This window comes from Peromyscus leucopus, chromosome 22 (assembly GCF_004664715.2).
Source record: "Peromyscus leucopus breed LL Stock chromosome 22, UCI_PerLeu_2.1, whole genome shotgun sequence".
NCBI lineage: Eukaryota > Metazoa > Chordata > Mammalia > Rodentia > Cricetidae > Peromyscus > Peromyscus leucopus.
In genome coordinates this window covers 4,881,637-4,907,279 of record NC_051081.1, presented here as the reverse complement: position 1 = coordinate 4,907,279, position 25,643 = coordinate 4,881,637, and the positions used below count along the sequence as shown (strand labels likewise).

The 25,643-nt window shown below is 41.9% G+C and overlaps 1 pseudogene; it reads left to right on the top strand.

Annotated features, from left to right (window-relative positions):
- The first annotated feature begins 419 nt into the window (after window positions 1–419).
- Window positions 420–22,681, top strand: LOC114688524 (annotated as a pseudogene).
- The last annotated feature ends 2,962 nt before the right edge of the window (window positions 22,682–25,643 follow it).

Here is a 25,643-nt window from a genome sequence, read left to right as displayed (position 1 = left end):
AAAGGAGCTCCCAGAGACCAATACCAAATGTAAATAACTTGATTTCTCAGGTACCATGGTCTTCCTGGGTTTCCTGAACCAAATTTTGCATAGGCCTTTGATTCTTGGGAGACTCTCTGATCCTTGACTCTCAAACAAGATTCACATAGGGCAATAAGAGAAACAAAAGGTAAGAGAAACAAAAGGTGTGGTTAAACAAAGGAAGGATTAGAGCTAGGTGCTACTCTCTGGAACCAGGCTAGGAGCTTAGCAGGAATGCACTACAAACTAATTTTGACCACATAGGGTTTAGTTGACTAAAATCCTGTATATACATTGATTGGCCTTTTCTACAGAATAATAGTTTAAGAGATTGCATATTTCTGGTGCATTTTTAATAAACTTTCTTTTTACAAAAATGAAGATAATATTACGTTTTCCACAGCTGGCCTGATGTATGGCCGTCCCTGAAACTGACAGGTTTCCTTTGTCCTTTCTCAGTTTCATAGTAAACCGACTAGTGTCCCCAAAATGAGTCTTCAACTCCCAAGAAGCTAGACAGAATTGAGGTCTGACTCAGCAGGTGCCTGGTGATGTTTTAAATCCTCAGTTGCTGGGTTCCTCTGCTGCGGATGTAATAAACCAATCAAGCCAAATTAATAAATCCAGGTTTAAAGAACAGAGCAAAGCAATCCTGGGTGACCCTTGGAAAGGCAGGGGAAGTCACATGGCAAATATGGCTGCCAGGCCTTAAATAACTTGTAGACATGGTCTTGAGTAGCTAGCTCCATGGAGGGCCTGGCTTTTGGTGGCCTTTGAGGGGGTGGGGGTAACAGGAGGGCAACTCTAGGGGGAGGAGCTTCTGTTTGGGGAGCTTTGAGGGGGCGGGTCTGAGGAGAGAGAGGGGAGGCTTCCACCTGATCACCCCAGACTCTTTAGGTATATGCTATGGATGACAGGGACTGAGGAGGAGCTTCTACCAGAGCACCTGGTCCCTGCAAAGGATCAAGGTACCACAATTTTCTCTCTAGCTGGGATAGGGGAGACCCTCACCGCACGCTGCAGGCTGCCATGGCACTACCAAGGGTTTGGTGGCAGGGTTGGTCTTGCCAGACCAGACACTTACTCTGGCCCTACTGGGTAACACCTGAGTCCAGATACTTTCTCATAAAATGGCTTCAGTACGTTGACTAGGTTCCTCAGCTGTCTGTCCTCGGTTTGAGACCTAACATCCTGTGCCCAGGAGGAAGAAGGGGGCGTGCCTACTGAGTGCAGGAAAAGAGCTGGGACTTTGCAGTCCAGGCGTGAGTGCGGCTATTGCCAATCTCTGCGGGTCTGGGGCAGCTCTGGGCCTGGGGTGGAAGCCAGGGCCGGGCATCATGGGGCTGCCTCTCTTCACAGCACTCTGTCCCCAAAGGAGCTGCTCCCATCACTCAGGCATCACTAGCCAATCATGGCCTCCAGCCGGACTGCCAGTCAGAATGGGGCGGGCACTTCCAGTCTGCCATGCTGCAGGCTCCCCGGCTCTGGGTTGAGGGAGCCGCTGGTGTTCCGTGTCCTGCGCTGTGACCCGCGGCCGGGAGCTGCGAGGAGAGCGGGGCGAGCTCGGAATCGGCCATGGTGAGCGAGCGGCCGCCGTCCCCACCCGGGGAGGAGGGTGGGGAGCCGGGTGGGGTCCTTACGGGGCCGTGGGAACCGGCGTCCTGACGCCGCGCCCGGTGTGGTCACGTGAGTCCCGTGAGGCCCTCAGTGTTCCTGCAACTCCCGGGTCCTGCGGCCTCTGAATAAGTTGCCTCTGTGGATCGCGCCTGCGCCTGCGCAGAACACGGGGATGGGGTACGCTGTGTGTGAATAGTGCCTTATTGTGACGTCACCATGCAAAGCAAGTGCGTGCGCCGCTAGCCTAGTCGCCCGGGAAGGCAGATTGGTAACTGACAGGGTCCTGGTCACTCTCGTGTCTTCTGGAAGTTCAGCACTTGGCACTGAACATTCAGGTGTAGGATCCGTCTGCAGTTAATTCTGTGCAGGGCGTAATGTCTGCGTCATTAACACATCTGCATGTGGATGCTAGGGTGGTCCAGTCACGAGTGTCATCAAGGCCAGATTTACAGGGTTTCCTGGCCTCTTGTCAAGTCACAATTGACTGTCTATTAATTGCGTCTTTATTTCTAAGTTTGCCCTTAAGTTCTGTTGATCTCTTGATTCTTTCCCACACGGTACACTCTTCATTGCAGTTGTGTGCGAAGATTTGAAGTCACATGATCTCACTGTGTGTACTATTTACTCAGCCTTGTGTTGATAATTTTTTCATTCATGGTTACCTTTAGTCATCAGTTTTCTGTTGTTGATAGGAAAAAAATTAGACTTTTAATTGTACTGTTTTTTAATCTATAGCTGACATTCTGTACTGACACAATATTGAGGATTCCTGTCCACGCTGTGGAATTTCTATCCTTTGTTTGAATTCCTTGATCATTTTAATTGTAAAGTTACAGTTTGGGCTACGGATATTTGCTAAATTTCTTTGTATTTCTGGCTATTTAATCTATGGTGACATATGAGAGATATGGCGGTAGTATTTTTAATTTACTAAATGTATTTATTTCACGTGCATAAGTGATTTATTTGCATATATATGTGGTCACCCTGTGTGTGTGTGGTGCCCACAGAAGACAGAAGGAGGCATCCGATCGCCTGCAACAGGATGCAGGGATGATTGTGTGCCACCAGGCTAGTGCTGGGAACCAAACCCAGGACTTCCGCAAGAGCAACAAGTGTCTTAACTGCTGAGCCATCTCTCCAGTCCTAAACATGACAGATTTTCAAAACTTTATGTGTGTGTGCACATGTACACGCTGAAAAGCCAGTGTTAAGAGAGTTGAGGTTTGCTTAACAATCTGTCTTTGGGGGCTGGGAGATGACTCAGGAGGTATGCTGGTTAGCTTTGGTCAGCTTGACACAAGGTAGAGTCACACTGGTCTGTAGGCAAATATATAGGGTATTTACTTGATTAGTGATTGATGTAGTAGGGCCCATCCCACTGTGGTTAGTGCCACCCTGGGCAGGTGGTCCTGAGTTCTGTAAGGGTCAAACTGAGCAAGCCATGCTAGCAGGAGGGCAGTGAGCAGCATTGCTCCAGGTTGACATATGTGGAATGCATAAGCCTATGGTGTATCTGAGTTAGCAAATCTGTTCCTGGCCAGCTCCTCTTTGTGTGTTAGGGAGAGCTGGAGGCTTGTAATTACTGAAGAGAATGTTCTTTGTTAAGATCTAATAGTGTGCTCTAAGGTTGCCTGGATCCCAGTGTGTAGCCCCACAATCCATTGACGTTACTGTCCCCCTAAATCCACTCCTCAATTCTTAAAGGTTTTTGGCACCTCACAGTGCGAAATCTACCCATTTGAGTCACAGAGTGGGCTGTCCATTTCAGTAACAGGAAACTTGTTTGTATTTGGAACATGGTCTGTTCTCCACTGAGGCCAGAATAGAGGGAATAGTTTATTGTATGCATCACAGGGGAAACAGACTAGGCAGTGGCTCGCATTACAAGTTGTTTAATATTAAGACAGTGAGCTGCAGGGGTTTCAGAAGAATCTGATGGGACAGGGCGAGCGCCTTTCTGTGTATTTCCCAGTCTGTTAATTCATTCATGTGAATGAAGGAAAACCAAATTGGTGTGTGTACAGTTTGTGGATGTTACTTTGAGCCACTGAAATTTACGATTGGACAACTCTCTCGTGTTGGTAAGTGCAATCCTGGTTGTCTCACTTCAGTCAGGTGAGAACTGAGACACAGGGCATCTGGCTGTGGCTTGTGTGTCAGCGTCCAGCAGTCAGCAGCCAACATTTTACACTGAGAAGATCATACAGTCAGTTATTTATGACATTCCCTCTACCAGGACAGGACCTACTCTTTCACAGCCAGTATAGGTAGGTGTTTTTTAAGGTTTATTTTTACCTCTTTTAAACACTGGTTCTTGGTATCTGTGTTAGTGTCTATTGCTGTAGAGAGACACCATGACCATGGCAACTGTTATAAAGGAAAGCATTTAATTGGGGCTGGCTTACATTTTCAGAGGTTTCATTGTCATAATGGTGAGGGACGTGGTGGCATGCAGGCAGACATGGTCCTGGAGAGGTGCTTGAGAGTTCTCCATTTGGATCTGCAGGCAACAAGAAGAGAGAAGGCCACTGGGCCAGGTTTGGGCCCTTGAAACCTCAGAGCCCACCTGCAATGACACACTTCCTCCAACAAGACCACACCACCTAATCCCTCTCAAACAGTGCCACTCCCTGATGACTAAGTACTCAGTCACAGGGCATATGGGGCCATTCTCATTCAAACACAACAGTGTCACTTCTGTTCTCCAGTGATTTCCAGTTACTAAGAACTTTATTCGTGATGGTGGTAGCACATGCCTTTAGTCCCAGCACTCCGGAGGCATTGGAGGGCAGATCTCTGGGTTTGAGGCCATTCTGGTTTAAGAGTGAGTTCTAGGACAGCCAGGGATACACTGAGAAATCGCTGTCTGGGATGTCAAACATCCCAGAAAAAGAAAAGACTTGATTTGATGTTTCTCAAGTGGTTATTCATGTATTTATTTTGAGAGAAATGTGCCATGTAGCCCAGGCTTGCCTGATACTATGTCCTTGAGAATTGCCTTGAACATGTAAACCTGCCTCTGCTACCCAGGCCTGAGAATACAGATATGCAGGTCAGAAGGGAAAAGACAAGGGAATGAGTGTCCTCACGGAGCCCAGGCTTTTATTAGGGATTGCTGATGCAGAGGAAGCAGTGTAGGAATCTGCGTCCATTGCCTACCTGCAGGCTGGTGTAGTCACAGCAGAGAAAAGAATGAGGTTGAAAGGATTCCTGTTTTGTCTGCAGTTGAAATTGCCAGTGAGCAGTTAGGAAACCAGTTTTAGGTGATTGATAAATGTCCTGATCAATGTTTATTTGAGTTCCACAGACTGGGGCAACCAAGATTTTGGATAAAGAAGTGAATTTCCTTCTAGAAACCAAATTGCCATAGTTCCAGTAGTTCAACCAGAACAGAGAGCTGGATTAATGGCTGTGGTCCTGCCTAACTGGCCTGTTATTTTGCTGGCTAAAAATGTACAGCCCAAGAGAAAGGGTTTGGGTGATCCTTGGTGTGCTCCAACATAAATTGTTAGTGCCCTAGCATGGGACCCTAAAGCCTGTTTCAGTGTTCTCAGGTAATTTCTCGGGACTGTAATTCCATCATTTGGCCTTTCCCCATTCCCAGCCCCCCATAAATCATTCCTTGCCTTCAAGTTCATGGCCTCCTTTTGCTTTGTTGTTCCTATTTAAATTTGACCTGTAGCTTTTTAAAAAACTTATTTAACTTTTAAAAAAACTTTCAAAACTTTATTTATGTGCACTGGCATCAAGGCCCCTGGAACTGGAGTTACAGACAGCTGTGAGCTGCCATGTGGGTGCTGGGAATTGAACCCTGGTCCACTGGAAGAGCAGCCAGTGCTCTCACCAGCTGAGCCTTCTCTCCAGCCCCCTGAGCTATAGTTTTTAAAACACCCTTTTCTTCAAACTCATTAGATGCACTCTGTCCTATCTTTGAATGAGAAACTGCAATGGGAAGGAGTCTACCTCTTAGTTTTTGGTTGTGAGCCCAGCCTTTCAAGGCTGAGCCATCTCACCAGCCCACTGTACCTGTTCACTATTGCTTGATTCAACAAGACCAAGGCAGGCCCCTAGTACATAGAATTAACTATTGCATCTTTTTCATTAGTGTGGCTCAAGGTGAATCTCCCTGCTTTGTAGGCGTGGTTTCTAGGTGGAGACATTCACCTGCCTCCATTTAATTTTAGACCTTCATGCAGGCCAGAGGTCCTGTTCTCTTGACCACAGGGCTTTTTCTAGTAGCAGGCCTTAGTTACAACTTTTAACTTGCTCTTCCTAAAGCCCCTGGACTCCCTTAGCTCAGACATCAGAGCTCCCACACAGGTTTGGCATCTTTGACCTCTGGTGAGGATGAAACTGCTGAGAGTTCCAGTGACACTTCTGGCTTTTTGTCAAGAAAGTAACTGATGCCTTTTGTTTGAAGACTTTTTACCCTCAACGGCTTAGCCAGTTCTTACCTCACCCTCTCTGAAGAAGTAACCATACTGGGATTAGAACAATTAATCTGGCTTCTTCCAACTGTATTTGGGGTGTGAGGTGGCAGTATTGGGGTACCCCACCAGGGATGATTCCCAACTGTCAGATGTAGAGAGGAAAGGAGGTCCATGGCTGGTGTCTTGAGGGATTAAAATGTCAAAAGTCCATTAGACTGTCCTGATCTGCTCACAAGAGCCCCTTCCATTAGACTCCTGGTTTTCCTTTGGCCTCTCAGGTTATTCTCCAGAGTTAGATTAGAGTTAGCAATGAACCCACCATAGCTTTCACATCCTTTGAAAGTTCTTGCATGAGCTAAAAGTCAGCATGATGCCCTTCCCATGTGGCTTCTAGATGGGAGAGAAGAGATGTTTACCATCATTTCATGTGTATGTTAAAACAATACTGGCTGGTCTCCCTTGACTATAGGCAGATGCTTCAATGAGCCAAAGTCTGATGTCTTACATCTGGACAACATCTTTTTATCAAGAAGAAAATATTAGTGATATATATTTGTCTAATTAACATCTCCTGTAGACTTACACTTAATATCTGTTGTGTGTGATACCGTGGGTTGTTATCAAGTCTTTTAGTCTTTGGTTAAACTTTCCTGCTGAGCACTGAAGACTGTGCAGGTGGCCAAAGTAACTTTTCTTCTCTTTGTCAAGGACAGTTGTGCAACTGATCTCACGTGGGCTTGAGAAGACCTTCAGGCTCCTGTAGCCCTTTTACCAATTGTCCATCAATGTGAGAATGAGTCAAAGCCTTGCTTGACAAACTAGTTTACTTTGAAACCTGGATTGCCCCTCCTTTTGGTAGACTTGACAATGTTTTGGATTCATTGAGTGGGGTTCCCTGCTCTCCACATTTATAACCTGTCAATCCCTGTTGTATTTCTCAATGTATCCTTGTCATATTCTCAGTCTAAATAGAGGTTGAACATGAAATGACGCAGACTAAAGTCTCCTTTTAGAGATGGCTTTCTGTGTCAGGCTGCCTGGATTAGAAAAGGTACGGTATAGTTTACCATATGCAATGTGGGATTAAGTACTCATAGTTTAGAGACTACAGGACACAGAAAAAATAAAATAACTGAAGAGAGAAGCACTATTAGGATGTTCTTTTCCCATGGCGTGTTTCTTTCAAAGCAAGCAGAATTAAAGTAAAAGCCTGGGTTCCCAGGACATGCTTGGGGAGAAACAAGAATGGACATCAAAGTGGACCATAAGAGTCCCAAATGTTTCGGGAGAAAAAAAAAGGCAGGTATGGATGTTCCATGATAGGGTTGGAGCATGAGGTGAGGTGTTAAGACCCAGCGTAGCCTGTGTCTGCAGTCTCTAGCTGCTCACTGGCTGTAGCTTGTCTAGCACCCTGCCTTCTAGTCTTTTGATTCTGTTGGGATGTATGCTTTCCAAGATTGGCTCTAGGCTGATGCAAATTCCCATGAGCCTTCCAATTCTAACCATTGTAGAGGATTAGGACTTTATTGGATTCCTGGCTAGTGTTGGAGGCATGCAGCTAAGAAAATTCTTCACTCCCCTATGGAAGCCAGAATACATCAGATGAAGCAATGTGTTAAAAATAAATCAAAGCAATGGGCAGTGGTGTTGCACATCTTTAATCCCAGCACTTGAGAGGCAGAGGCAGGCAGATCTCTGTGAGTTTGAGGCCAGCCTGGTCTACAGAGTGAATTCCAGGACAGCCAAGGATACACAGGGAAACCCTGGCTGGAAAAATCAAACAAATGAACAACAACAAAAAACAAAGCAAGCACACCATGGAACTCTAATGCCACCTTATAAGTATAAATCATCTGAAGACTCAGGAATTTTATGGGTGTCACCATTTTTTATTGTGCCATGTGGTTGCAGTAATTAAGAAGTCACATAATGGCCGGGTGGTGGCGCACACCTTTAATCCCAGCTCTTGGGAGGCGGAGGCAGGCGGATATTTGTGAGTTCGAGGCCAGCCTGGGCTACAGAGTGAGTTCCGGGAATACGCGCAAAGCTACACAGAGAAACCCTGTCTCAAAAACATAAAAAAAAAAAAAAAAAAAAAGAAGAAGTTGTAGCATGAATCTTAAAGGTTCTTACTAGTAAATCAAACCTGAGGCGAGTTATTGGGGTCAATGCTGGTAGATCAGAGAGACAGAACAAACCACAGCTATCTCACCTTGCCAATTCCTCAGCTGGTCCTGTTTCCTCAGACTGGAAGCCTCTGAGTCCTCATCCAGAATGAATCCCAGCTGAACTATGCTGCTTCAAAGCCTGAAAGCTTAACCAGCCGAATGCTTAACCAGCCAAATGCTTCTAGTTTCTGGTCCTCACTCCTTATATACCTTTCTGCTTTCTACCATCACTCCCTAGGATTAAAAGCTCGCTTTCTGGGATTAAAGGTGTGAGTCCCCATGCCTGGCTGTTTCCAATGTGGCCTTGAACTCACAGAGATCCCAGATGGATTTCTGCCTCTGGAGTGCTAGGATTAAAGGTGTGTGCTATCACTGCCTAACTAGTGGCTTTTCTGTTCTCTGACCCCAGATAAGTTTATTAAGGTACACAATATTTTGGGGAACACAATACCACCACCAGAAGTCATATAGCATTTACCTTTTTTAACTGAAACCATTAGAAATGATGATAGCCTAGTCACATGGCTGCTTCCATCGTGATGAGGTCACAAACCAAGTTGGCAGCAAACCCCATGATTACTCTCTACTCAAGGTTAGCCCAGCTTCATCAGGTACCCGTCCTGGTGAGATCCACACTGCCCAAAATTTAAATGTGCAGTGGTACACCCTCTTCTTCTTCTTCTTTTTAATTTTTTAAGATTTATTCTTTATGTACACAGTGATCTGCTTGCATGCATGTCTGCAGGCCAGAAGAGGGCACCAGATCTCATTACAGATGATTGTGAACCACCATGTGATTGCTGGGAATTGAACTCAGGACCTCTGGAAGAGCAACCAGCACCCAATGCTTTTAACCTCTGAGCCATCCATACCACCCTGAATGCACCCAATCTCATCTGATCTCTGAAGCTAAGCAGGGTCGGGCCTGGTTAGTACTTGGATGGCACACCCTCTTCTTTAAAATGACATTTTAGTGAGGTCAGCGTGACTCTAGAGGAGATGGTCCCTATGGCCTAGGCATGTAGGCCTCACACAGCAAAGTAACACAGGAAAGAAGAGTTCGTTGGCCTCAAGCAGAGACAGTTGAGTCCTTCCATGTGTTTTCCCACACGGATTGTACTGTGGTAGCCAAGCGTTGTCATCCAAGTGTTTCAACTGCTTCTCAGTTCCCAGACACAGGATGTTACTGCCCATTTTATCCCAGTTGAGTCTGGTCTGGGCTGTGATCATGTTGGCTGGGATTTAAGACCTTCAGAATCCAACTTGTTAAAATAGTTAAATTAAATTTAAGACCTTAGTAGCCTTGTGAGGCACTTCTACAGAGTTAGAAATGCAGCTTCCAGATGGCATCGTCTACAACAGGCACACTTCAGCACACCAGGAGACTGACTGCCTTCACTGCTTCCATCAGACCTGATCCAAGGTTCTCAGGTTCTCTGAGAGAACAGGGTAGGGAGGAAAACAAGGGATAATGCCATGCAGGCAGAGAAAAGATAGGAACGTAAACCTAAGGTTGGAGGTACTATATTGTTTAATCTCTTCTTAGATGGGGTAGGGAAGGTTATATTATGGAAGTCTGTAACCAGGCAGAGGAGTTGACTCCTTCCTGTTACTGGGCAATGTTTCCTTCTTTTGTATTCTCTGTCTCTCTGTCTCTGTCTCTCTGTCTCTCTCTCTCTGTATCTCTCTGTTTCTCTCTGTCTCTGTCTCTCTGTCTCTCTGTCTCTCTCTCTCTCTCTCACACACACACACACACACACACACACACACACACACACACACACACACACACCCTCTGTCTTTTCCTCTAGAGCTCTCTCTCCTTAGGGTATATTCCTTTCATGGTTTATATTGTGCTCATCACCCTCAGCCTCTTATATTCAAATGCTTAGTGTAACAGTAGGAGGTGTGTGCTTGTGGGTATAAGTGTGTCCCTGTTTGTTAAGGTGTGTCACTGTAGGTGGGGTTTGAGTTTTCAGAAGCCCACACCAAGGCAAGTGTTTCTTTCTGCCTCCTGCCTGTGTATCAGGATGTACCTGTCAGCCCCATGCCTGCCTACCCTGAATCATCCTTTCATGATAATGCTCTAATCCTCTGGCATTGTGATCAAGCTCCAAATTAGAAACCTTCCTTTATAAGAGTCACCTTGGTCATAATGTGTCTTCACAGGAATAGGACAGTCACTAAGACAGGTTGTTTGAGTAATATTTTAGCATATTATCTGCCTGTATTCTGCCCATGTCATGTGAAATTGAGTAAGACTGAATGAAAACAATATACTGATTTCTTGACAAAACAGTCCGTCTGTAGCATGGTTATTACTGACGACTCATGCGGACCCATAGTGAAAAAGAACAACAAGAGGGGCAGAGAACTTGGTAGCTTCAGATGGCTGTCATGTACTAAAACAGAGGTAAGAGTTACCAGGGTGGTTGGCACCATTAAAGAGAAGGCACCTATTCTTCCTTGGAAATATAGAAAAGTTGTCGTAAGGGCATTGCCCACCCAGCCAAACATTTGACTATGGAAGGAAAAGGAAGGTGATTCCTGGTCCCAGAAATCACCTTCATACAGAACCTGCTGCTGCTCTGTTCCAGTGGGGCCAGATCCATCCAAAGCTAGAACCCTGTGTGGTGGTATCATCTGTGCTACTTTTTCTTGAAAGAAGATAGATGCAAATTTTAAAGGTTATGAATTCTTCTAGACTTAAAGCTCAGCACTTTTGCAGCCATCTGTTTGGCAGAGTCAAGACCTCAGTAAGGAGGCAATGAGTTTTTAATGGCATGAATCCATGTTGATGAAGTCTTGTTTGCATTTTGAGACCACAAGATGTTGAGATACTCAATCTTTGAGACACCTGCCATGAGTAGCTTCATGTATAGAGTGAACTTAGCTAAAGAGTAAGAAGTATGAGAAGTTGCAGTGAGAAAGAACCATCTAAGCCCTTTGAAACTGAAGTCCTAGGTGTCTGATACAGAGCTGCAGGATTTGGTGTTTGCCCAGCAAGGGTTCAGGCTTGCCTTGGTCCAATATTTCCTTATTTCTTTGGAAAGGAAATGTGTATTCTATGCTATTGCACGTTGGGTAGATATAATTAGTGTTTTGATTTTACAGTATGCTACAGTCAAGGGATTGCTTTCAGGGACATTCAAACTGTGTTAGGACTATTACAGAATATGCAGATCTTTGAAGTTAGACTAAATGCATTTTACATCATTGGTTAACTCTGAGTCTATCATGACATGTGAACATGTGGTGGGTTGAATTGAAAATCTCCCAGGTAGGATGATTTTGTCTCTGCTTTGTGGCTTTCATTGGGGTGCTTATGGAACCTTTAGGAGGAGGTGCCTTCCTGGAGGAAGTTAGTTCCTGGGGATGGGCGTTGAGTGTTTACCTGATCAGCACAATTTGTCATCTCTGTATGTTTTCTGGTGTTTGAAAGTGAGCAGCTTCCTTCCTTCTCATGCAGCCACGCCATCACCACCATTACAGACGCCATCCCTAAATAATATGAAATAAAATGTAGGCAATTGCTTTTCCTTGCAAAGGCATTTTTCTGGTCTGATACTTTTATTTTATATTTTTTGGCTTATGGATTTGGCTTTTGTACACGTGAAGCATTTGTCCTTCTGCTGAGCTTTACTCACATCTTAACTTCTCAGTATTGGCAGAGGGTATCATTTTTTTCCCTCCAGGATGGTATGTATTCATAACATTAATTCTGAGTCTCCTGAATCATTGTGTCTTAGTTAGGGTTTCTATTGATGGAATAAAACACCATGACCAAAAAAACATGTTGGCAGAAGGAGCAGTTTATTTGGCTCACACTTCCAAATTCCTGTTTATCTTTGGAGGAAATGAGGACAGGAACTCACACAGGGCAGGAACCTGGAGGCAGCAGCTGATGCAGAGGCAATGGAAGGATGCTGCACACTGGTTTGCTCCTCATAGCTTGCTCAGCCTGCTTTATTATAGAACCCAAGACCACTAGCCCAGGGATGACTCTTTTATTCTTCTCCCCACACTGCTTGTTTATGTTTTCCTGGATTTCTTTAAAGGATTTATTCATTTCCTCTTAAGGACTTCTGTCATTCATACAGGTGGTTTTAAGGTCTTTTTCTTGTATTGCAGCTATGTTGGAATATTCAAAGCCTGCTGTGGTAGAATAGCTGGGCTCTACTGGAGACTTATTGCCCTGACTGTTATGGATTGACACCCCCCCCCCCCCCCGCTGTCATTTAGGCATCTAGGATTTCTGGGTTTGTCTTTGTTGGGTGGGTGTTTTGTTTCTTGATTTCTGTTTCCTCTCTGCATTTCCAGGGAGTGGAATGGCTGTGTTGCCTGGTAGGACATTTTCTTTGGACCTGATAGTTTTGGCCAATGTGGTTCCAGGTAAAGTGTGCTGCTGTGTATTGGGAGCTGACACTTAAGAATAAGGATAGGCTAGGGATCTGAAGGGATTCACAGTAGGGAGCAGAGTAGAGTGTTCCAGGAGGATCTGCTTATTTCATCAGCTTGGAATGGAGGGAGGCGGTGAAAAGAGGTCACTGCAGAGGGTCTTCTATGGCCCTGGGGATGAGACCCTCAGGTGGATCTAGAGCAACAAAAGGAAAGGGTAAGATATACAGACAGCCTGCCTGCTTCCCTGATGGGAGTGGTCTGTTGGTTAGCTGGATGTGTCTGTTGGTTAGCAGAACATGCCTGCTGGAATTGGGGGCTGGGATAAATCAACAAGTGTGGAGAGGGAGGTTAGAGGGGAGAAGATCTGCAGGATCCACAGGAGATATGGGCAGAGGGGGAGGAAGTCTGCAGCTGGCGTCCTGTTGCAGAGATAGAGATGAGACCTGGGGTATTGGGTTTGGAGTAGAGGAAAGGATGTGAAGGTCTTCAGTTAGCTTACCTGTTTCCCCAGCCTGCTCAGCTGGTGTGTTATGGTGAATGCCTGATGGTGTTGGGGGCTGGGGTACTGAGATGTGTTGGGGGAAGGAAGGTTGGAGGAGATCTTTGTGATCCATTGAGGATGGGGTCAGAGAGGAAAGGGAGAACACAGCAGGTTTTCTGCTACAAAGCTGGGGATGAGTCTGGGGAGATTGGATCTGGAGAACAGGAGAGGTGTGGATCCACCATCATCAGCCCACTTATTGTCAAGAGCTAGGTCACTGTCACAGTCTGAACAAAGCAAAAACAAATGTCAACAGTGTAAATAACTCAATGTCCAATTATCTCGGACTCACTGTCTTCTGGGCTCCTCCAAGGGACTCCAGTCACTTCTCTAGCTCTGCCCTCTGCAGCACACACAGCCTGTCTTCCAGGTTCCAGCTGCCTCCAGTTCACTGCTGCTGCTGTAGTCATCCCATGGAACTGGCATCTCCAGTGTGCTCAGGCCTCTTGCTGCAACTGGGCTGCAGTTTCACCAATAGCCTCTCCTAGGCTTTCTTTGTGGTGCTAAACCTCAACTTCTCTGATGTCAAATGACCTCTCACAATGCCAAGCCTCAGCTGCCCTTCATGACTCCTTCATGCCTTTAAAACCAGTACCGCCTGGGTGACTGTTACAGTACTAAGTTCACCTGCCAGTGCAAGGTACAACCTTGGCCACTGTGTTGTTTGGAAAGAAAATAACCCCCAAAGGATATAGGACTATTGGGAGGTGTGGCTTTGTTGGAATAGGTATGGTCTTGTTGAAGGAAATATGTCACTCTGGAGGCAGGCTTTGAGGTCTCATATATTCTCAGGCCTCACTCAGTCTGATACACAGGGCACTTCCTGTTACCTGCAAGATATAGGACTCTCAGCTATTTCTCTAGCACCATGTCTGCCTGCAAGCCACCATGTCCTACCATGAGGATAATGGACTGAACCTCTGTACTGTAAGGAAACCACCCCAATTAAATGTTTTCCTTTATAAGAGTTGTCATGGTCATAATGTCTCTTGATAGCAATAGAAACTCTTTGGAGAGCCTGCTCCAAGACCACCTCCAGAGTATGCAAAAAAATCCACAAATACGGTGAGGACTAGACTTTTTCTATCTGAGGGATAGGAACAAAAGCACTCACACCTTCTGATGACAACTTTCTCTTTTAGTTGATCTTGAAAAAAATCTCTCTGTACACACATAGCTAAGACAAATATGAATTACATCTCTCTCCACACAACTATATTCTCCAGTAACATCTCTTTCCACCAGCCATTTATCTCTGCACACAGCTACTTCGCTTCACATGCTTCTTCTACATTCTCCACCTCTGTCTCTCTTTACATCTGTCTCTCATATAACTGCATCTCTTGTTTCATACTTCTTCTTACATCCCTCATGCACACTTCTCCCTCTCTGTAAAATCAGGTACATCTCTCTTTCAACTCTGGACATTTATTTGTTAAACATTTTCAGGGTCTGACCCATTCTCATGACACAAGGTAAATCACACTGTTTTTCACAGGCTAGAGAGGTCATGCCAACTGGGCATGGTGAGTAAAGTAAGCACGTAGATCTGAGTGGTAGGGTTCTCAAACAGAAAGTGACATTGAAATTCAGGAGTTAACAATAAACAATTAGTTGGCTGAACCTTGAGTGGTAGGGCTATGTACAGAAAGTCAATTACTTTAGGGGGTTATGTCTTAATGTTGTCAGCCAGACTTTGGTTTAACAGACACGTGGGAACTTGTCCTTGTGTATTCTCTCCAGCGGCAGCTAGTGTTTTGAATTTGCTCTAAAATCTAAAATTAGCTGTCTTTGTGACTGAGAATACTGTTACTTGCCTATTTCAATTATGAAAAATAACCTAGTATTATTTCTATTCATCAAAATTATACATCTTACGCAGAAATCATCTTCCTGACCATCCACAGCTGTATGTGTGTCCAAACACAATCAGTGGGGAAAATATTCATAGCTGTTTTCAGGGAAGAAATGTAGTGGCAGGTGAGAAAAAATTACAGAGAGAAGCAACCAGTCATTTACAGTCAGTAACCCTACAGCTTTGATAGTGGGGCTCCCCATCAGAGAATTATCTAGTGAGTCAACCTGGTGAACACTGCTTGTCACCTGCTGTATATTCCCATGACCTCTGGTAAAGCCATTGCTACCAGCAGCTCTCAGCAAAACCCTAATGAAGAGAGCCTAATGAAGAAACCTCTGGAACACAGCTTCTGTGTACTGACTCTGAGGAAACACTGCCCAGAAGATTTCACCTCAGTGATGCTGGTCTTTTCTTAATCACTGCAAATTTCTCAGCTCCAGTTAACCAGCATCAGTTGTCCCAATAAGGCAAAGGTTTTATTTCAGTGGTTCTGGTCTCTTGTTAATCACAGTAGATTTTTTCAGCTCCAGTGGACCAGAGAGCATAGATTCTTCACACAAAAGGTCTGGTAGAGTCTTTACTTCCTTCTGAAATGTCAGAAGCCAGGCCTCCATCTTCTGCACTACTCTCAATATTCTTATCTTCCAAGCTCCTACAGAACAGTTCGCTGAGCTCTCAACACTCAATGGCTTTTCTCACCCAAAGTTCCAAAGTCCTTTCACGGTCCTTTCCAAACAACATGGTCAGGTCTGTAAGCAATACTCCTCAATACTGGTACCAACTTGTCTTATTTAGGGTTTCTATTGCTGTAAAAAAAAAAACACCACAGCTAAAAAAGAAGTTGAGGAGGAAAGGGTTCATTTGGCTTATACTTCCATATCACTGCACATGAAAGGAAACCAGGGCAGGAACTCAAACAGGGCAGGAACCTGGAGACAGGAACTGATGCAGAGGCCATGGAGGGGTGCTGCTTACTGGCTTGCTCCCCATGACTTGCTCAGCCTTCTTTCTTATAGAACCCAGGACCACCAGTCCAGGGATGGTACCACCCACAGAGGGCTGGGCCCTCTGTCAATCACTAATTAAGAAAATGCCCTACAGACTTGTCTACAGCTGGATCTTATTGAGGCATTTCCTTACCTGTGGTTCCTCCTCTCAGATAACTAACTTATGTCAAGTTGACATAAAACTAGCCAGCACACATTGGATTACAGGTGCTTAACATTCTCCCTACCTTTCTGTATGTTTTTAAGTTTTCTTAAATTTTTGTTATTGTTTTGTTTTGGTGTGAGTTGTTGTTGTTGTTTTGGTTTTTTGGGACAGGGTCTCACTATACAACAGCTTTGGCTGTCCTGGAATTAGCTCTATAGACCAAGCAGGTCTCAAACACACAGATCTACCTGTCTCTGCCTCCTGAGTGCTGGGATTAAATGTGTGCACCACCATCCACCAGGCAAGTCTTTTGAATTAAAATATATATATATATATATATATATATATATATATATATGCTTGAGTCTTTTGCCTATATATATGAATGTGAACCAAGCATGAGCCTCATGTTCATTGAAGTCAGAAGAACATACTGTCTTCTCTCGATCTGAAGTTACAGATGGCTGTGAGCCTCCAAATGAGTGCTAGGTATTGATTGAAGTCTTCTGCAAAGCAGCACATTATCTTAACTGTTGACCCAACTTTACACTCTGATTTTTTTTCTAATTCAACATTTCCTTTGCTAATGTTTTTGAGAACGTTTTATAAGTCAGTCAGTAACTTATTAAAATTTCATTTATTCATAGAAATATCATATTACAGTTTAAACTGGGCAACTCTAGTTTTCTGGAAGACCAGTATGGAAGTGGAATAAATTTTTAAGTCTCTGGAGGAATTTTGATTGGGCCCCTGAGTGGTTTTTTCCTTTGTTTGTTTATTTTTTGTTTGTTTGTTTGTTAGAGACAGACTTTCACTATGTAGCTCTGTCTGTCTTTAAAATCTCTACATAGACCAGACTGGCCTCAAAATCACAGCGATTCACCTGTCCCTGTCTCCAGAGTTTTGGAATTAAATGTGTGCACCACCATGCACATCCTTGTTCATTTCTTTTTTGAAGTTAGGAAATTTGATACAATTTTGCTGATGTATACTCAGTAGCATTGCTCTGTTTGTATGTCTTTCTTTATTATGTTAGTAGTCATTTCTCTTGCCATGTCATAACCTATTCAGTGGACACACAATTGAGAGGCATGATCTTCCTTTCCTCTTTCCTTCTACAATGACTTGGTGACTGCATTTGAAATTCTGTGACATGGAATAAATGTATGGAGCACATAGAATCATGTAAATGTATTCTCAATGAAGTATATTTGTACAGTTCAGTCAGTCTCACCATTTCTATTACATACATATGTGGGATACTTTAGGATACAATGACCTATGAGGATGTGCATGTGAACTTCACTCCTGAAGAGTGGGCTTTGCTGAATCCTTCCCAGAAGAGTCTCTATGAAGAAATGATGCTGGAAACCTGCAGGAAACTCACTGCTATAGGTAGGAATGCTAGATTTTTGTCATGTTTTACAAAGGGGACAAGCATTTCTTGATCGTTGATACTCTCGGGGGATTTCAGTTGTGATAAAGGAAGAATGTGGTGAATAAGTCAGGGATGGTTCTCAGGTTCAACAAAGATAGTGACTTAAATTTTGCATTATTTCCTATAATATATCATACATTTTGTGGTACTGTATTTTAGGCTACAAATGGGAAGACCAGAATATCGAAGAACATCGACCAAGTTCTAGAAGACATGAAAGGTAATTTTCATATACAAGCTGATACATCTGTATCTCTGAAGAAATTTTAATGTGCCCTGAAGCTTTAAGGAATGGCAACACTGTAAATAAGCACAGGTTTATGATGATTATTAAATACCCACAAAACAATGTACCTCAGTGTCAGGTAGGTGATCCATGTATCCAAGGCATTTCTTTAAGAAAGAAGACAATGAAACAAGTTAACACGTGACACTATTTTAATGATAGCCCCATGAGATCCATTTTGGACTGTTCATCCCTTTATTTTCATACCATTTATATAGGCATATACATTGATTAGGGGGATCAGTGTCTGTCCAAGATCTTGTATATGCAAATAGTCCATAGTAAAGTTAGTGTTGCTCATATACTTATAAAAACTTACCATAGTTTATTGAGAGGGGCAATTTATGAGAGTCCAGAAGGTTGTCATGGTGGAGAAACCTTAATCTCTATACCACATCTCTATGAGGAACAAAAAGTTAGATTGTGTGAATGCAATGTGAAAACCTTTTCTTTGTTATTCTTCCTTTAATAGGTATCTCATCTGTCCTTCTGGCTACAAACCATTTGAACATAAGGGATATGGGAAGAAGCAATGTACCCCTCTCTCTCCTACAACAGTTAGAAGATATGTCGGAGTGCCCACTATGAGTAGACTTGGTGAATGTGATACAAGTTTACAATTAATTGGTTTTCCAACTACACTGGGAATACATCAACAAACTCACACTGGAAAAAAGCCTTATGATTACAGGGAATGTGGGAATTCTTCTGTCTGTACTGGTTCACTTTGCAAATGTAGTGTGACTCACAGTATAGAAAAATGTTATGCATGCAATCAGTGTGGTAAAACTCTGAATTCTTCCAGTTCTGTTCAGAAATGTGAAAAAACTTATATGGAAAGAGGAAGTGATAAATGTGAATCATCTACTAATGGCTTTAACCATCACAGGAATCTTTAAACACACAAAAGAACCCATAATGAAGAGGATCTGTATGAATATAATCAACATGATAAATTCTTTAGATCTGATTCCTCTTTACAATTACACCAAAGAACTCATGTGGAAATAGAACCCTATCAATATAATCAAGGTGCAAAAGACTTTGCACATTTTACTGGTCTCCAGTATCCTGAAAATATTCATACTTCGACAAACCCTATGTATGTAATCAATGTGGTAAAACCTTTGCAAATCACCATTATCTTAAAATACATGAAAGAATTCATACTGGAGAGAAACCCTGTATATGTAATCAGTGTGGTAAAGCTTTTGTACATTTAACTAGTCTTCAAAATCATGAAAAACTCATGCTGGGGAGAAACCCTATGAATGCAGTCAATGTGGTAAGGCCTTTGTATGTCACAGTAATCTTAAGATACATGAAAGAAGTCATACTGGAGACAAACACTATGTGTGTAATCAATGTGGTACAGCCTTTGTAACTCGCTGTAAACTTCAAATGCATGAAGTACTCATACAGGAGTGAAACTCTATGGATGTAATCAATGTGATAAAGCCTTTGCACAATTCAGCGTGCTTCTAAAACATTCCAAAAGCCATACTGGAGAGAAACCCTATGAATGCAGTCAATGTGGTAAAGCCTTTTCAAACCACAGTAATCTTAAGACTCATAAAAGAAGTCATACAGGAGACACACCCTTTGAATGTAATCAATGTGGTAAAGCCTTTGCACATTTCAGTCGTCTTCAAAAACATTACAAAACCCATACTGAAGAGAAACCATATGAATGTAATCAATGTGGTAAAACCTTTAGAAGTCACAGTTATGTTCAAACACATCAAAGAATTCATACTGGAGAGAAGCCCTATGCATGTAATCAGTGTGGTAAAGCCTTTGTAAGTCGCAGAAATCTTAAGATATATGGAAGAATTCATACTGTAGAAAAGCCCTATATATGTGATCAATGTGGTAAAGCCTTTGCACATTCCACTAGTCTTCGAAGTCATGAAAAAATTCATACTGGAGAAAAACCCTATGAATGTAATCAATGTGGGAAAGCCTTTCTTTGTCGCAGTAATCTTCAAACACATGAAAGAAGTCATACTGGAGACAAACCCTATGAATGTATTCAATGTGGTAAAGCTTTTGTAAGTCACCGTAATCCTCAAATGCATGAAAGTACTCATACAGGAGTAAAACCGTATGAATGTAATCAATGTGACAAAGTCTTTGCACATATTATTTATCTTCAAAGGCATGAAAGAAGTCATACTGGAGATAAACCATTTGAATGTAATCAGTGTGGGAAAGGCTTTTCACAATTCTATTGTCTTCAAAAACATTTCAAAAACCATGCTGGAGAGAAACCCTATGCATGCAGTCAATGTGGTAAAGCCTTTGCAAGTAGCAGTAATCTTCAAACACATAAAAGAACTCACACTGGAGAGAAGCCCTATGAATGTAATCAATGTGGTAAAGCCTTTGTAAGTCATCGTAATCTTCAAATACATGAAACTACTCATACAGGAGTAAAACCCTATGGATGTAATCAATGTGGTAAAGCCTTTGCACATATCATTTATCTTCAAAGGCATGAAAGAAATCATACTGGAGACAAACTATGAATATATTCAATGTGACTTGTCTTTGCAAGTCACAGAAGCCTTCAAAAACATGAAAGGTGTCATACTGGAGAAAAACCCAATGAATGTAATTGATGCAGTAAAACTTTGTAAGTCAGTGTAATCTTCACACATCAAAGAAGTAATAGTAAAGAGAAACCCTACAAATGTCAATGTGATAATGCCTCTTTATGTTACAGTCTTCTTCAAAGGCATGACAGGATTACTCCTGGAGAGAAACACCATGAATCTAGTAAATTCAGTAAAGCTTTGCACACCACACACAGTGTTCTCACTGAGCTGTCTCACTGGTGCTCAAGTAAGATTAGTAGAAACATTCTATCAGTCAAATATTGTCTTTTGTTCAAATTGTAAACAAATTGTCATCCAAGGATAGAGAAGCACAGAATAATTTGAATAATAAAACTTATTTGAAGTATCAGCTTCACTTATTTGCAAATGAAAATAGTATTTATTCTGCCATCCAGTTTTTTTTTTTTTTTTCAATTGTGTTAGTTTATTCTAAGGACTAAATGCTTGTTCCTAACACTTTCTCAGAAACACAAATGAATGACAGGGAATTGTCTCAGTGTATAAAAGTGATTGCTGCTAAGGCTGATGACCTGAGTTCAGTCTCTAGGATACACACATTACTCATACCAGTTTTTCTCTGATTACTACACTTAGGCTGTGGCATATGCACACCACACACCTGCATACATGAATATCTTTGAAATTAAAGTAAGGAATTAGTGAGTCACTTACCTGCTTAAGGCACTTGCTGCCAAACTTGATTACCTCAGTTTGATCTCTAGTACTGACAAAGAAGAAATAGAGAATACACACCTGTAAGTTGTCCTCTGCCTGTCACATCCACAACATGGCACAGGTGTTACATACTGGTAAAAATTTCTAAAGAGATGAAATTAACAAAGCAAAGAAAATAACCAAAATATTGAGAACATAGGAAATGATTTTCCAATTGAAATTAATACATTATTGCATTCCATGATATGTCACTCTTCAATAAAATAGACGGTTTATGATTAAGTCTTACATTATTTGTCTCTGATTCAAAGATAGGTCATTTTATAAACATATTTCAAATGGATGTAGTAGTGCATTTTGGATACAGGCTAATGGATCTTGCTGAGTTTGAGACTATCATGGTCCACATAATGAGATCCTGAATACTCATGGCCATATATTGAGATCCTGTCTCAAAAAACCAAAAAGAAAATTTAAGTAACTATAACATATCACATTATAGAGTTTTCCTAACTTAATCTGGCTTCAACTCTACTCAACTTAACCCTTCATTGTCTTCACTCATGTCACAAGAACTATATTAAGAATGACAATAAGAAGCAATGTGCAGAGTCCATTCTCAGAAATAAAGAAACCCATTGAGTCCTTCAATGACCGGGTAGAGGGATTCTCATCACCTCCAAGTGAGAGAAGATAGAAGGAGTCATGGGACGTCTTCATCTTCTGAATTATAATGACATATTTGTCTCAGTACTTCTGCTGTAAGACACCCATGTTTAGTTCCTGGAACCCACATCAGATGGCACAGAACTACTTGTATTCCAGCTCTAGGAGATCTGATGCATTTGTCTGGCTTCCTTGTATGCCAGATATGCAAATGGTGTAAAGACATAAACACTTTATATATTTTTATATAATAAATTTTTCAATTATAAAAATAAAAACTTGAAAGCTTTTTAAAAATATGGAGTCATATATAAAGATATGGTTTAAATACATGTGTGTTTAACAGAGAAAGAAACTACATATTATAAAAAAGGGCTTTCTTATGTCTTTTTTTACAAATTTAAATAAAAATAATTTAATTTAGGTATATTGTCAGAACAGGGTCCTGGAATGGAATCATGTAAGGAGATTTCTGAATGCTTGGGAGAACAATCCCAAGAATACAAGAGTCTTATGTCCACACTTTCCTCCAAACACAAAATAGTTCTTAGAAATTTTTTTATGCTCCACCCAGGTGAAGCAGATAAGAGTGAGTTTACTTCAGATTACTCAATAATTTCTTGTTGTTATTCAATTAAATGTTTAAACTATTCTTTATATGCCTGTATGGAAAAACCTGTTTTCTGTGTCTGGCTTGTCCTTGTCATTGTATACAGTTTGAAGTCATGAAAACCTTATTAATATGACCTTGTTAACCCTCAGAGTATAAAGTGTTGAGCCATGAATAAAGTTGTCTATGATGTGTGACTTTTGTCTGCCTCATTTATCAGCTCTGTTCTTCCAGATCCCCCTCTAGAATGGTGAAAAGTTGCACCTGAGCAGGGACTAGGTCAGCTACAAAAGAAGAGAGTGGGGACCCTCACATAAGGAGGTGACAATAGGGGAGAAACCAGGGAAGGCTTTTATTTCCTCAAGTTTGTAAATTATTTAATGTAATGGTGTTTTCTCATGGGTGTTTGGTCCCTTGGAACTGGAGTTACTTGTAGACAGTTGTGAGCTGCCATCTGGGTGTTGGGAATTGAACCCAGGTTCTCTGCAAGAGTAGTCAGTGCTCTAACCACTGAGCCATCTCTCCAGCCCTTGTGAACCATTTTTTAAAGAAAAGAGAAGCACAAGCAGCAGTATCACAACTGTTCAACTGTCTGCAAGATGCTTATGGTTAAAGTCTCTAGCTTCCAGAAGAAGGAACCTTAGATGAAATATGGGACAGAGTCCAAAATAATATTAAAAAGGAACATGAACTAGAAAAAAAACCTTCTTTCAGGCTCCTATTATTCAATATGGATAATAACCTGTTACTCACTTCCAAAGAGGAAGAGCTACAATTCATATAAGACATGACTCGGGACATGCTATTTTAAAATGGGCTCATTATTACACTAAAAAGGTACAAAGTGTGCAAAGTTTGGGAAAACTGGTTGCTAGAACAACTTTTAAATCACAAAAAAAAAAGTTCATAGACAAGACAATTTAAAACACAAAGTTAACTTTTACAAATTATTAGGGAGTATTTAATTGGATACATCCTGCTTTAGGAATGTCCAATTATGCACTAACAATACTATTTAAAGCTCTAGAAGGGCCATTGGTGGTGACACATGCCTTTAATCCCAGCACTTGGGAGCCAGAGGCAGGTGGATCTCTGTGAGTTCCATGCCAGCCTGGTCTACAGAGCGAGTTCCAGGATAGACTCCAAAAGCTACACAGAGAAAGCCTGTCTTGAGGAAGAAAAAAAAAAACTCTAGAAGGTTTCCTTGCACAGTCCTCACATATTATCTCCTGAGGCAAGAAAACAGCGAGAGCTATTTGAATCCAGAGTAGAAGAGGCATTTTTGTGTCATGAGAATTCTTTGCTGCCTATATTGGCTGGTTTTCCTGTCAACCTGGCACAAGCTAGAGTCATCAGAGAGGAAGGAGCCTCTCAGTCAAGGAAATGTCTCAAGATCCAGCTGTAAAGCATTCTCTAATTTAGTGATCAGTGGGGGAGGACTCAGCCCATGGTGGGTGGTGCCATCCCTAGGCTAGTGGTCCTGGATTCTATAAGAAGGTGGGCTGAGCAAGCCAGGGGAAGCAAGCCAGTATGCAGCACCCCTCCATAGCCTCTGCATCAGCTCCTGTTTTGAGGACATGTCCTGACTTCCTTCAATGATGAACAGCAATGCTGAAGTATAAGCTTTATATAAACCCTTTCCTCCCCAACTTGCTCTTTGGTCATGGTATTTCATTGCAGCAATAGAAACCCTAAGACACTGCCTTTGAACTTATTTATTTTCCTCACTAACTTGTCTCCTTATAGTTATTATAAACACCAGAAAATAAACCTCTGGAATGAAAATATTTACACCATAATGGTCAGAAAATACTAACTGCTCTCCTTACTCTTTTGCTGTGTTATATTACCTCTAACATCAGTGTTTGAGAGTGTTACACAATTCTATGGATTTTCAAATTTTATTTGTAGATTACCATGAAGGGTAGGAAATTATTATCCATCTGGCCAGTAATTAGATTTTCTCCTAAGAACTGAATTTGTGACTACAAAAATTGTCCACTTTCTCCCATTCCACAGGCAGAAATTTATTTTATTGATGGCTCATCTAATGATACAGGAAGGATTCATGGTCCTAATACTCATCAATTTATTAATACTTCTCTTTCCTGAGCTCAACAGGTGAAACTGGTGTTTTGATTCATCAGTTATGGTTAATTCATTAACCCTTAATTACCGTCTCAGATTTACTTATGTAGTTGGATTGTTTCCAGCAATAGAAACTGCTTTAGTTTTGTCTTCACATCCTGTTATGCTCCCATCACTACAGGAACGACATCAGCTTTAAATCTCTACACATCCCTTGTTTATTAACCATGCTCATGTACACTTTAAACCTCCCTGTTTTTGTTGCAGAGAGAAGTAAGCAAGCTTATGTATTAACCTGCCTGATGTTTACTTCTCCAGAACAGGGGCATCAGCACCTACACACTAATACTAATTGACCTCATGTATGGTGCCACAATCTGTTTAAACAAGTGAGACAAATTGTGCAGGAATGTCATATTTGTGCTCTCTTACACTGTCATGGCCATTTAGCTGAATTCAGTTATTTCCAGAGTTAAAAATACTAATGAATTAAGGATTACGGACATCATCCACTTTTCTCGTGCCTAATACCTGCATACAGCGTTACCTGTTTCTAAGATTCTTTGGGCAGTTCCTCAATCCTCAAAGAACGCTTTCTGCATTTTCCTCTTATACAAACTTTTGCTTTCTCAGGAGTGCCTACTTCTATAAAAATCTAACAGTGGACCACCGTATAGTACAGAAATTTTAGAACTTCTGTAAGGAATGAAATGTTAATCATATTACGGCATTCCTTATAATCCTCAAGGCAGGATATAATTGAAAGAGCACATAGAACATTAAAGCAACAATTATTAAAAAATAAAATGGGGGCTGAGAGGTGGTGGTCTACACCTTTAGTCCCAGCACTCAGGAGGCAGAGGCCAGCTTGGTCTGCAGAGCAAGTTCCAGAACAGCCAGAGTTACATAGAGGAAACCTTGTCTCTAAAAAAACCTGAAAAGTGAAATAAAAAAATTAAAAGGGGAACACCAGAGGGTAATCTTGCACTTATTCACTCTTGATTTTTAAAATTCACCTCCTGGTGATGTATGTTTTGAGAGCTAAAAATCATTTCTCTACTGAGCATTCTG